General features: G+C 40.9%; 1 protein-coding gene across 1 annotated transcript in view; it reads right to left on the minus strand.

Moving 5' to 3' along the window:
- The window catches only part of LOC146569889 (tumor protein p53-inducible protein 11-like), a 44,963-nt gene extending 36,724 nt beyond the window's left edge, over positions 1 to 8,239 (minus strand). The window contains exon 1 of the mRNA XM_085282540.1: positions 8,104 to 8,239. The gene's annotated coding sequence lies outside the window, so the exon portion shown is untranslated. The remainder of the gene's footprint in view (positions 1 to 8,103) is intronic.
- Positions 8,240 to 14,536: the final 6,297 nt, after the last annotated feature.

The raw sequence follows: 14,536 nt of genomic DNA on the forward strand, positions 1-14,536 counted from the left end.
TCAGATGAAACCAAAGTAGAACTTAGAGCTGGGCGATAGAACGATAACGATACGTATCGCGATATAACTTTTACTCGATAGAGAAATTAAGCTATCGCGATAGACCTCGCCGCTCTTGTCCTCAAAAAAAAAAAAAAAAAAAAAAAGGTCAGCCAATCCAAACTAAGTAGCGCAGAGCCGAACCAATCACAGCCGCAGCGTCACGTCGCGTGACTTGTTACGTACAGCACAAGTGCCAAGCCGCACGTGTGTTTGTTTGGGAAGCAGCCAGCGGGTAATGGAGGAAATGAGTGTGCCGACTAGAAAAATCAACCGAGCGTGACCGAAGAGAAAACAGATAATGGTTCCAATGCCGGAGAGATTGTCAAACGGAAGAGCCATAGAAGTTCCGTAGTGTGAAGGTTTTTCGGCTATTTCAAGTCTGACAAAAAACAGAGTAGCGTGCACTGTAAATTGTGCCGAAAGCAAGTCTGGAAATACAATGAACTGGTGCATGCGTCACACTGCGCCACGTTATTGTTTCGGTGAAATGAATTTCTACAATACTGTTACTGTTAATTGTACTCTCTGCAGTGTTTAAATGCTTACATATACACACAGTTACTGTCCGTCCACACATACGACTCGGTTCTGCTTCTATGCCCCAGCTTTGTTTACTTTTTCCCACCGAGGCTTCTAGACTTCTGATTGGCCGACATTTCGGCACGGTTAGGAATCTAGCGCCACCTGCTGCTTTGGCATGTTCATAGCAGCGTTTTCCTTCATTTCTGCCTTTATGTGTGGACGGGATTATTTTTTAAAACGAAAACGGAAAAACGGAAAATCTCCATTTTCAAAAATACCCGTGTACGTGTCTCTGACTGGAAGCGCTAATTCGTCATTCGGCTTTTGTCAGACTAAAGTAACTGTTAAAACTGTTTGAAAAGCTCAGCTATACAACAAGGAGAGATTGAGAATTTCCTTTTAGTTCTCAGTTTATTTGATATTGACAAAAGTTAGTCAGTTTTGTCTGTTCTTCTGTAAAACAAACTAAGATTTATTTTTAGAATTAATATTTTGTTTCTAAGTGGAATTGACAATTTAGTCTGTTTCGTTTGTTCTATTTTGAAACTTAAACGCTTTAGCGGCTGCCTTTTGTGTAGTTTGCAATATTTGCCTTTATTTATCTGAAAAAGTCTCATGTTCCTTAAGTACATCTACCCTGTTGAACTTATTATGGGAAATAAATATTTAAATAAAAACAAGCTGCTGATTATTTCACATTTTACTTGTGAGCAACGGCACATTTAAATCTTACAAATATAGTTATTTGGCTTATATCGTGATAGATATCGTTATCGCCTGAAATGAAAAAAACATATTGTGATATGAAAAAATCTCATATCGCCCAGCTCTAGTAGAACTTTTTGGTATAAACTCAACTCGTCGTGTTTGGAGGAAGAAGAATACTGAGTTGCATCCCAAGAACACCATACCTACTGTGAAGCATGGGGGTGGAAACATCATGCTATGGGGCTGTTTTTCTGCCAAGGGGTCAGGACGACTGATCCGTGTTAAGGACAGAATGAATGGGGCCATGTATTGTGAGATTTTGAGCCAAAACCTCCTTCCATCAGTGAGAACTTTGAAGATGAAACGAGGCTGGGTCTTCCAACATGACAATGATCCAAAACACACCGCCCGGGCAACAAAGGAGTGGCTCCATAAGAAGCATTTGAAAGTCCTGGAGTGGCCTAGCCAGTCTCCAGACCTCAACCCCATAGAAAATCTGTGGCGGGAGTTGAAAGTCCGTGTTGCTCGGCGACAGCCCCAAAACATCACTGCTCTCGAGAAGATCTGCATGGAGGAATGGGCCAAAATACCAGCTACTGTGTGTGCAAACCTGGTAAAGACCTATAGTAAACGTTTGACCTCTGTTATTGCCAACAAAGGTTATGTTACAAAGTATTGAGTTGTATTTTTGTTATTGACCAAATACTTATTTTCCACCCTAATTTACGAATAAATTCTTTACAAATCCTACCATGTGGATTCATGGATTTTTTTTTCACATTCTGTCTCTCACAGTTGAAGTGTACCTCTGGTGCAAATTACTGACCTCTGTCATCATTTTAGGTGGGGGAACTTGCACAATCGGTGGCTGACTAAATACTTTTTTGCCCCACTGTACGAGGGTGTTGAAAACGTCAGACGTAATGTCTGTGTGCTCCTGAGGATAAATGAATGGAGACTTTGTTTAAATGGCAAAGGTGAAACCATGGGGGGGAATGTCTCAATGCAGGAGCGCATACGAGCAGCCAAAACAATCACAATGTTCCACTGTGAGCACGAATACGCACAGACTCAATTAACCCAACTCCACAGCATAGCTCTGTGAGCAGCTAACCAGCACAGCATGAATTATTTCTTATTGTGAAAGGCAGCAGGTCTTTTACCAGACATACTCATTTCTGTTTCATTTCACTGCTGACTTCTTTCACTCCTGTGCTATTGTACAGGAGTGAAACAAACCAGCTGTAGTGCTTAACACAGATTTAGATTCTATTGGTTATTTATTCTATGAGCATATGCACACCCATGGGTGCATACTGTTCTGTTACAGCTGTGCATGCTTGCACGTGTACACTTGCTCACTGTTTATCACAGATTCAACCAAGATGACTAAAAGAGAAATCTCAGTCAACAAGCTATTTCTAAAGGAAGTAAAACTCACAAGGTTTCCGCTCACCCCTGCGCTGCTATGCAAGCCAGTCTGCTGCTGCAGGGGGCCCTTTATAACCACATTTGTACCCTAGGGATTCCCACAGTGGAGGCTGTGGACCGACAGGCACCACTGGTTGGGGTGAAGGGGCTTTAGAGTCAGAAGTCCCAGTCAGATAACCCTGTGTCCCCTGGAGCCCACATGTGTTTTGTTTTTTCTGGGGGGTTTTTCACATACGAATTATATTTAAAGTATAAGGAAATCCCCCATATATAGGGATGGGTACCGGTATCCGGTGCCATCATGGCACTGGTTCTGACATAAACGGTAGTAACCAGACCGAAAAGCAGCGCACATTTCGGTGCTTTTTTTCGGTGCTTTTTTTTCCTGAGCTGTGATACACTTTAGATTCTAGCCAATCATTTTACATTTCCAAGGATAGTAGGCGGGTCCAGGTACGTACGTTCTTTTAGAGCAGAGCTACAGATTAAAAACGCCCAGGGCAAAGTGGTCAAAAGTCTGGCTGTACTTCACAGCAAAAGATGCAAACTCAACAGCCTGCAACAAGTGCTTTAAGCTGATACTGTGATACTGTCAAAGGAGGTAACACCTCAAATCTGATGAAACACCTGGCGACGCATAGCGTTTTTTTTTTTAAAAGCCGAGAAATGTGCCGTATTTGATAGCTTGCTGCGAGACATCACACCGAGCACATCTACTGCGGGTGTGGTGCCTGTTATCAGACCCGGAGTTTGCAACATCCCCAAAAACCCGAAAAGGAGAGTCCTGGCCCCTAGCCCTGCCAGTGTAGCAGAAATGATGACGGATGATGATGGCAGCAGCAGCCGTTCTTCTCTGCGTGAGTAGCTTAATGTTGTTCGTGTGTAATTTACGTTGAGTAGGCTAACCACGTTAATAAATTAATGCATGTAAGGTGAACTAGCAAATGTCATCATAGTTACATGTGGCTGTCTTCTTGTTTGATGGCAGATACTCCCTTCACCCTGGCCAAAACAAAAAGGCTAAAATGACCAAAGAAAGAGTGGAAAACAGTTAAACATGAGAGGTTTTTGGACAAAGTTTGTGTTTTTTCCATTGTTTAAGCAGTGCTTCCAGCCAAGAGTGATACCATATATGCCCTATAGCTGCAGAAAAGGCTAACATTGTTATCTTTTTACAAAAAAATAAACAGCTGAACATGAGGTTTTTGGACCAATTTTGTGTTCTCCATTCTTTAAGCACCGGTTTGAGCACCGTTTGAGCACCGGCACCGTTTCAAAAGTACCGGTATCGGATAAAACCTAAACGATACCCATCCCTACCCATATATAGTGCAAAACTTTTAAGTTTATGAATAATCAAGATGACTGACCAAAATAGTTGTGATTATGATTTTTGCTGTAATCAAACAGGCTTAAAGCTTTTAAAAAAACAAAAAAACAAAAACAGAGCAATATAATCAAGGGTCTCTTCTGTAAGCCTCTAATCTTGCTGATGAATTCAATCTTCACCGTCTCTGACTGCAGTTGCCGATGGCAGTCTTTGTTCTGCTCAGCAGTCTTGCTAAGCTTGGCATAGCAGCACACGAACCAGCTCTCCACCTGCTGCCAGTTCTGATTAGAGTGGCCTCCTAGCTCCCTGTGGAGCTCCGAGCAGAACAAGGACTACCACCACCAGCTGCAGTCCAAGATAATAGATAGATGAGATCCTCTCTTAAAACGCCTAAAGGATAACTGGAGGTGTTTGAATCAAACTGTCCAGTAAGCCACTCCGTAGGCATAACAAAGGGCAGAGGAGAGCAGGTTAGCAGCAAAAATGAGACAGGAGTTGTGGACAATTAAACTGATAATGAATGGCATCGCTGTTTCAGAAAAAACAAAAAAACAAACAAACAAACAAACCAAAAAAGAAAGAAAAAAAAAAACGTAGCCTGTGTGTAAGAGGCTTTACTCTACTTCCTGATTATAAATACTATTAGCTGTGGCCACACCTTGAGCATAAGGATGCAAGTGAGTCTGACAAAAGATTACAGTAATATTGCAGAAGGAATTACAGTGCTCATCAAGGAAATGGACCCAGGATGAGATTTTGTAGAGTCTGTGTGGAATTCTCAAAATGAAAGGCCTTGCCAAATATTCACTAAAATTGTCCAGTCTTTTGCCAACATTCAACCACAGAACCACTTTTCTGCATTTCCTAGATCAATAAGTCTACAACCTCCATAAAACGACAAAATCTAAAAAGCAACATGGAGTCTTAGCTTCTCTAATCTTGTCCACTAGGAATAAACAGGGACTCATCTGCTGAGTCTGCTAACCCAGAGTCACAGCAGACAGAAGGAAATTAAAAGCAAAGACACCAGGAAGAAAGCCATCTTCACTGGCATGACAATATTGCTGGTGCACAGTAAGCCCTGGAGACAGACCAGAAGTCAGTAGAAAAAGATTAAACTAAATATAGCTTACCACAGTTTCGCTCAAGTAAATCATATTTGTTGCTATTTTGAGGATAGCCTACATCTAAAGAGACGATTATGAAAGGAGCACAGTAGAAGATGCCTTTATTCAGGGATGTGGTTTGAACAAAATTCTTACTCTAACCATTTACATAACACTTAAAAACAAGGCTTAAGGCAAAACTCTGATTTTTCCCCTACAGCAACAACGTGTGCTACATTTTCATTTTTAAAGGATAATGCAATAGAAACAAATGTTCTCTGTGTTAAAAATGGAATAGCTAGTTTGGGTCCATGCTGGTGCACAGTGTTGTGAACTGAAATATTTTTAAAATCACTGAGAGGTTAATACAAAAAAATGTTACCATGTGCTTTTCTTACCCATCAGACAGTAAAACAAGAATGTTTATGTGCCTGTGGGACTGCCCAGAGCTGTACTCTGTGCTGCTGCTTGTCTCAGTGCGCTCTGATATAAGACTACACAGACACATAAACACATCTACATATGCTTCTGCTTAACTCTCACAGGATGATGTTGGCCTCGCAGCCCAACTCCACTGAGACCAGCCCAACTCCCTATCCAGCCTGGTGGAGTGCACAGGGACACAATCAAAACCTGCAGTTCTGCACTGCAGGCACCCCTCTCAGGATTTCATTGGTCAGACAGATAATAAGCACAGTTGCATGACAGTGTGTGCTACTTCTGTGTGACACAGTGAACCGTGATATTGTTCTGCATGAGAGCCATTAGTGAGAAGGGCTTGCAACAAAAGCCAAAACAGTCTTTGAGGGTTAGCTAAGGTGACGGTATCCTGCAGGCAGAAGCGTTCACAGGAAAGGCAAATTGCCCAAAAGGTCAACATCGAGCCACATCTGACCTCTTTACTAGAGCCACTACTTCATTCAGAGTGCTACTATGTTAACAATAAAAATACCTGATGGTTAGATTATCCTCACTTAGCTTAAAAGATTGGCTAATTCTGAGCAAGTACCTCAGCTGGAAAACATGTTTACATCAATACAGCCACAGTATCACAAAAAGGCATCCAGTGCTGCCCACTCAACATCAGGTTTTTGTTGCGGGTTTTTTTTGTTTGTTTTTTTAAATTTCACAAAGGTGGGAACTTTGTCGCCATGACCACTAAGAATAAAGATCGAAGCGCAGTTTACCATTTCCCATTTCCTTGACCAATAAGAAACCACTGCCCACACAGAGAGCCTGGATGAGATGTCCAAGTGCAAGATGATTAGGGGGAAAACAGTGCGACTCAAATGCATGCAAAAAGGGATGGGGGGGGGGGAGCTCCATTCATGAGAACAGCAATCCAGTGATGCAATTTTAAAGGCTTCAAGCTGAGAGGAAAAGCCCTCATTTGTCTCCTCGTGTGACATTTTGAAATATTAGATTTTTTGCAAAAGCTTCTGAGGCGCTTTCATCATGCTGCTTTTTGTCTGACTCATACCAGCATCATGAGTTAGGTGTTCAATCGCTTGTTGCCTTGCAAACAAGGGCGTGTCAATAAGCACGCATGAACCGAGTAGCGGTATCACTGAGGGAGGGGAAGGGGGGAAAAAAAAAAAACCAAACAAACAAAAGAAACCCCACACACACACACACACACACACACACACACACACACACACACACACACACACAACTCTTCACCATCTACCCTTCCAGCTCAACATGTTCAGCAAATTCAGCAGGCAGAAAGTGGAAAACGCACTTTTAGTTTAGATTTCAATCAGCAACTCTCAGGAGAAAAAGAAGCGAGACTTTCCCCTCAGACAACTAAACACTCACAGCATGACTGTTTATTCAGCATCTACTGAGGGATTGCTGAACTCTGCTTGGGACAAGTCTTGACACACCAATTACTAATGTGACCCGCAGGCGTTAAGCAGGCTCCCACACATTGAGGGATTTTTAATTTCCTACAATGAGGGGCAGCTCTTTAAACACACGTCAAATCAGTAGCCATGCTTCATCTTAATTCATCTTAATTACAATTTCAAAAGAAAGCATAAATGTGGACAGTGTACACTTGCAGAAATTCCTTTCATTTTTATATTACAAACACTGCAGCACACTGAGGCATGCATGCATGTGTCCTCTCTTCTCTTTATAATAAACACAGCTGCTTCTGAGGCATTTCTCAAGAAAACACATTTAGATGTCATTCTAATCTGCCAGTATAGGAAGATATTAGTTTGTTGTGGCTTTCAATGCCCAACCACTCTAGTTAAAATGAGTTTCCACCTCTGTCATTAAGCCAATGCCTTAACTTGTTTAAAAATAATAATAAATGTATAACGAAATCCATAAACTTGGAAGACTGCTATTTAAAACCAAGCCAAAAGAAATACAGTATAGACTGTGTCGTGTTGAATAACGACAGTAAAATGCTTTTAAGCCGGATAACCAAACAATTATTAGCTGCTGCCAAACATGTACTGGGTGGGGTGCAGCAGCTCAGACGTTGCCACAGATAGTTAGGAAGCTAATGTATAGCTAAAAATTAAATACTAACACAGCCTTTTATCCTTATAGCTTCAACGCTACGCTAGGAATAGCGTTAAACTTAATGAGGTGGGGTTTGACAGAACTGTTCACCACTTTCAACTTCATTGTCCCCCGGCTGTGGTAGCATACTATTAAAGCTTTTAAGAAAGTTGAAATAAACGACTCATACAACAGGGGGAAAAAACTAACGGGTGCGAACAAAATTTTAAAAAAAATAAAAAAATAAACCTCTTTCAGGAAGGAAAAAAAAGCTTTCCGAGTCATGCAGCGCGTAATGACTTCTATTTTATCTGACAGTTAACAATTAACTCTCCGAGACGAAAACAAAGCGTGAAGCATCTTAAAGTAAAACTGTAGTTCGTTAAAAAGGAAGAGGAAAGACGGGAAATGTGCCCAAAACACGAGGACGTGTGTGTAACTTACAGCTGGAAGCGGAGCGGTATCCAAAGTTTGCCTCAGAGGGAGACGTAAGCTGCGGTTACAGCGGGAGAGCAGAGCGGGCTTTGTGGAGGTTCATCGCAGCGCTCGGCGCTTTCACAGACCCCGGAGCAGCAAACAATCGTCAACCGCGCTACCGTAATAACCGGCGCTCACACCAGGGCGCACACGCACATTCTTCTACCGTAATACACAGAGTAGCAAAAGCCCGCCAGAGTGATCCACAGGCCAAAAATTTTAAAAGCAAAATAAAGAATGGTTTAATGAGTGTGCTGATCTGTTATTCGCGGTAAGTAAAAACATAAAAAACCTTGAAAGTATTTTTACTTCATTTGTTTGTGTTTCTTTCCTAAGTTAGTCTTTAACTTAGAAAAGTTAAGTCTAGTAGATGACCAGTGGCTCCCTGTGACTTTGGGGAAAAAAGAGAAATGTGGCATTAACGTAGTTAAAGTACAAAAAAATCACATAAAACCCACTGCAGGGTAGTCATATGCGATTAAAGATTATAAGTGCCACCTACAAGTAATTCTGTAAGGCTAAATGTGCTTATAAGACATTTAGCAGCCTTAATTCTGTAAGGCTAAGCAGCTTGAAAAGAAAGCTGCTGGACTTCAGTTTTTTGAAGACATTTCCACCTCCCATCAAAGAAACTTCTCAAGTTCAAGGTCATTGAACTACCATGGCGAGTACACAAACACATGCTTAATAGACTGCTTCAACTTCATTATAAGGCTCATATATTTTGAAGCTCCATAAAAATCTTGGGGATGGAGGAAAATCTCCCAAAAGGCCTATTATGTATAGAAATAAAAAATAAAATTAAAGTCATTACAGGCCTTAAATCTTTCACAGTAAGAGGTAAAGTGTCAGGTAAACGCACATCAGAGCTGTTGCCATTTTAATATTACTGTTTTTCAGAATCACAGAGCAATAGCAAATGCTATAAACCAGGGCTGCCCAATCCCAGTCCTCGAGAGCTACTATCCTGCAGCTTTTAGATGCATCCCTACTCCAACACAGCTGAATCAAATGGTTTGATTACCTCTTCAGCATGCCATCATGTTTGGCAAAGGCCTGATAACAAGCCATTCATTTGATTCAGCTGTGTTGGAGTAGGGATGCATCTAAAAGCTGCAGGATAGTAGCTCTCGAGGACTGGGATTGGGCACCCCTGCTATAAACTAACTATGCAGCCCTTCACTTTCATGCTGTTTACTGGAATTAAGCTAAACTGCCTCATCGCCAAAATAGATACCCAAGTAGAGAAAATAGAGTAAAAATGAATGCATGCTCCAGAATAAATTACGCACAAAAACTAGGCACATAGAGAGAAAGCATATATGGAGATAAACTATTATTATTATTAGCTCGTCTGAATAAACAGTTTGCACAACTATTTGATCAGAGAACCTTCCTCTCAAAGAAAGGCTCACATTGATTAGCCTGCCCAAAGAATATGCTAGATAAATGGGTTTTTTCCAGTTGCTGAAGACTTTGTGTAAACTCCGAATGTTATTTAAGTGAAAAAAAAATCAACACTAAGAAACATAAATAGGCTATACTGTATAGAGCCTATGATACGAAAGAAATCAGAGAGAAAGCGAGTTGCTTCCTTTGCCTCAAAGTTTTCCCCCATATTTATGTTGTGATTCAAAGCTTTTCCCCTAGGTTGGGAAATAAAGTAAACACCCCAATCCCAAAAAACACCCTGCGCACTCACTGATGGCATGCTTCTGCAGAACTATGAACACTTTCATTTTGGTAATAACATTTCTCTGCTCGTACTTTACTCATACTTTACAAGCTATATGTGTACACATATGTACAATTTTGCAGCCTCCTATTTCCTCATACTATTTTCACAGCTTACAAGGAAAAGGGCAGGTTTATTTGTTTTTATCTTCTGCCTTTGTAACAGCTTCAACAATACTCATCCAGGTGCTAATAAAACACGCTGCGAGCTTTGAGGTGCTGAATTAGTGTTGGAGGAAGTATCTCTGAGGATTTGCCTGATGTAGCTGCCAGAAGTGAAGTAGCACACATTAATCAGAGCGGCTTCACGTTGCAACGTAGCCCACACAGATTTCTCTCACATACAGCACAGGAAACACAGGTTTCTGTACATTTTATTGCAACACCACAGAAAGACGAAATTAACTGGATGTGTCACTTTTGGTGCATATTCCCCCCCTTCATGTTTCCATGAAAAATGCCAAGCATCACATTTCTGATTTGTGACTGCTCGCGTAAACTCCAGTTAAACACTGAAAACAGACTCGAAGCCGACGTGAGACAGATATCGTCTTCCATTAATAGCAAAAAATGTTCGCTTAAACGCAGCAGGGTGTTTACGTTAACTAGTAATCGCAGTCATGGAAAACATCTCTGCAGATCAGATTTATTTCTGTGGCATTTTTGCTCGCCTGATTATTGCACACACACACACACATGCAGTTCCACGGTTCAGCCGGATATTGGTTACTCAAGGGAAACAGTCACATTTGACACTGAGCAGTGACAGGACTGGTTGTTACAGGTAAATGGAAGAAGATGGTAGGTGTTGGAGTGAGCAGATTGGTGTGAGAGGACTGAAGATATGGGCACATAATGAGGGAGAAGACACTGATGGAAAGCCACAATGGATTGAAATAGAGATTTTTCTCTTTTATCCTGTCCATTTTTCAGTGCGTGCCTTTTTCAGCCTGCAGACACAGGAATGCAAGCATGTTCTGTGTGCAATTTGAGCAATGAACAAGAGAATATGGGCTCTAAGAAAAGGGGCTGGTATGGGGGAGGCATGTGTGCTTTGTCTTCACCCACACTCAAACCTGTCAAACAAACAACACTCTTCTTACACCCCCAATGTGTAGCGAACCAATCAGGTTCCAGTATCACAAAACTCAATGTTTCTGCCTCCTGCCAACTCTTTTCCATATGGGATTGACTGGAACAAGGTGTTTGATGAATGTGGATAAAGGCACCTATCTTGTTTTCTCTCACTGATTTTAAAAGGTAGGGTTCACGTCAACAAAGCAATTGGGATGGCAACGGGAAGAGAAACAGTTTTCTGTTTTCACTGAAGATAAAAAGATTAAAATAAAACATATATCATGTAATCCTGGAAAATCAGGGTTTGTAGCCAAGACAGCTCGATTTCTTTACTAAACAAGAGGATACAAGGCTAACAAGATTCATTAACAATGATGGGGCACACATGGTCCAGATAACAAATCCTTAAAGACTAGACTTAGGCCATAAGCATCATATACTAAACACCTCAACAGCCCCAGGTAACATTGGGGTCTTGTTATCAGCTCTCTTCCAGGCACCCTACGTCCTCATCTAATCAAGTCTGACAGCCTCTCAGGCATTAGTCCTAAATTCTCCTGCTGTGCTTCATCTCACTTCATGTCCTACGATTCCAGGGTGTTTTAAAAAGCACGATGACTCCTCGCATATGGTAATCCTGTTCCCTTAAAAATGTATGAAGAGATTCCAAAAAAATAAAAAAAATCTTCCTTTCCCCTTAATCCTTCCCTTTTTCTATAGCGAGCAGGATATGCTGTTAAGGAGCAATGCTGTGATGGGCTATTTGCTTTATTTTGAGGCAAGCATCGCAACAGGAAAACTGCAAAATCGATGAGAACAGTGACTTCCTGAAAAGGAGCCAATACTGTCCACAGCCAATAATGAAAGCTGAAAGATATGATGAAGAAGACAATGAAAAAAGGAAGAGGTGATTTGATATGTGAACTTTTTGAGCAAATGTACTGGAAGTTATTGATTCTGGTGGATAAACCTCCTTGTTTTTAGAAGCAATACCCGATATTTCTAATTATTAATACAACTGTCCCGGTCTCCTCTTTCTTGTATAACAAATAAGAGGGTTGGAGAGGTTTCTGCTGGTTTGGATGTTTATCAGAGAGACTCGCTCACGAGGCTCGACTTCGGTCCAATAGCTGCTCAAAAGTGAAAAGAGGCAAAGGTCAAGTATTAGTTAAATGCAGTTTTGAGCTACAGTGCCTCTTCCCCACCCATTCTCTCTGCTTACAAGCTTGTTGACCCCTCTCCCACCAGGTTGGACCAGCGCACAGCGAGTTAATCATTTCCTTGGCTCATTCTTTGCTTTCAGATTAATCATTATTTTCTCTATCTGATCCTGGCGTGAATTGGAAGAACCTATAAATTCAATAATAGTCAGGTCATAAGCTGAATCACTGCTCCACTGAATAGTGTCCACACAAAAGGTGACAGAGAAGAAAAAGAGAAATGCTGGAGCAGTTATCATTGGAGTACACAGATGAGGTATTCCAAAAAGCCAGAGATCTGCAGCCAATGAGATTACACAACAGAGTTCATTTAAAAAGACTTCAAGCACATGGAAATAATGTTTCGATACAAAAATGAACGCTCGGTGTGCCGTATTGTGCTGCTGCTGGGGGGGAATCCAACTAAATATTTAAGCTTCACTTCTTATGGAAACAATAGGGTTCCCTCTTTCAAGTGTAATTAAATTTCCTCTTTACTCCAGCCAAGAGCTATTTTGAGACTCGTGTGCCTATTTGTTCCAAGAAGGATAAAATATTAGCAAAAACATAGTTCTACTTTAGATTTAATGTGATGATGAATCACATTTTATATGATGTATGAAACGAGCTGAGCAATTTCCCAAGAGCGTTAGGAAAAAAATTGAAAATAACAAACAAACAAGAAAAATGGGTTCTTTCATTTTAGGTGCCTACACATCTCACCGGTAAGAAATGCTAACAACTTAATTAAAAACAGATTAATTCTAATTAATTCCAGTTTGAAATGAAAAGACTGTGCCAGCTGAATGGCTGGACTCAAAGCTTACAAAAACCAACAGTGTTCGAACCTTTTTAAAGCAATGAATGCAGGTATAAAAGATATTTTTAAGTCTTAAAATACCAATATTTGTTCAGTTTAGGGGGAATAAAGCCAGGGCTGTGCAGTGTTTTCTAATGGATCAACACGCTCATCGCCTTCTAGGATGAGTATATGACTTCCTGCACACAGCTACATGCGTTGTTTACTTAATATTTCATCATTAAGGTAGAAAACTGCTTGGTGGATCATTTCACAGGCAATGTCGGTAAATTTCTCCACTCCTTCCAAAAGCACAGAGGATAAATGAACACCAATGCAGCATGCACGGAAACGGAGAGCCGTTTAAATATTTTATTAGGCCACTTTTGTTTTGCTGGTAGGCTACAACACAGTGTTTAACGAGATACCACTTTGTTGAGACTAGACCAAAATACTTTGGAAAATACTGCACGGATAGACAGGCAAGCCACCCCCTTTCTGCTCACTTTGATGACTGCTTCACGTTTCATGTCAGCCCACCACGATAACTCCGCTGTTTAGAAAAATGTCTCCACAGCTCTTAGCCACCTACGTGCTTGTCCTAAAGTTTACACATAGCCAAAGTTGAGCAACATATTTTAGGAATATTTAATTTTTTCTAAAAAAGCATAACAAAAACTAACAATGTTTAGTGTCAAGTAAGATCAGGTATTTAAATATACCTGTTGAAAATGTGCATCTTTCAGCAAAACATTAAAACTGACAGGTCATTCGATAACCTGGGTTATCTCCTCTCAGTGCAATGTTCTGTTGGGAAACCTTGGATCCTGGCACTCATATGGATGTGACCACCCATGGAAGGGAAAACTACACAAAAACAGTTTGAAAACTTCAGTGGTTCATGGATGTAGTGAAGGAAGATGCTACGGATCAGGTGAGATGAAGGCAGAGGATCTGCCTGATGACCCCCCTAAAGAAATCAGCCAAAATAAGAGAAGGGGACCAAGTTGTTGACTTTGCCTCAGAACTACCTGACCTGTCTACAGAGGTCACATCCAGCTCAGAGGATCAGCTACCAATGTCAGGCTATTCCAACAGGGGTTATAAGTGCTTTGAGGACATGTGAGCTACTTGGGTAATATGACAAAATGAATGGTTTTAATGTTATCGCCGATTGGTGCATGGTCACCGCATAATCCATGTATTATTTCACCAATATCACTGGGAGATGGTTAATGGTTCATGTTATTATTTAGTTCAAAGCACCGCGGAGCCACTAATGTAGCCATAGAGTAACTCGCCTGCATGAGCACACACAACATTAATGTGTCATTTCAATATCAAACAGCTGTTAGCAGCTAATAGGTTGAATTGTCAACAAGTGAAAGTGCTTGGATGATAAATGTATGCAGGAAAGAAGGAAATAATGTAGCCCTCCATCAGCAATCAGTGAGCATTTGATTAAGACCAAATAAAAGTATAAAATATGTGTCAGTGAGACACCAGTGAGGCAAGAAGATAAGAGCGAGCAGCAGAATATAGCAGATTTAAAACATTTTTTTTTTTAAAAAGTCCAGCCTGGCGCCCACGA

Source organism: Mchenga conophoros, linkage group LG7 (genome assembly GCF_057382185.1).
Source record: "Mchenga conophoros isolate Kocher_MC1m ecotype Shallow Benthic linkage group LG7, M_conophoros_male_GT1.1, whole genome shotgun sequence".
Taxonomy (NCBI): domain Eukaryota; kingdom Metazoa; phylum Chordata; class Actinopteri; order Cichliformes; family Cichlidae; genus Mchenga; species Mchenga conophoros.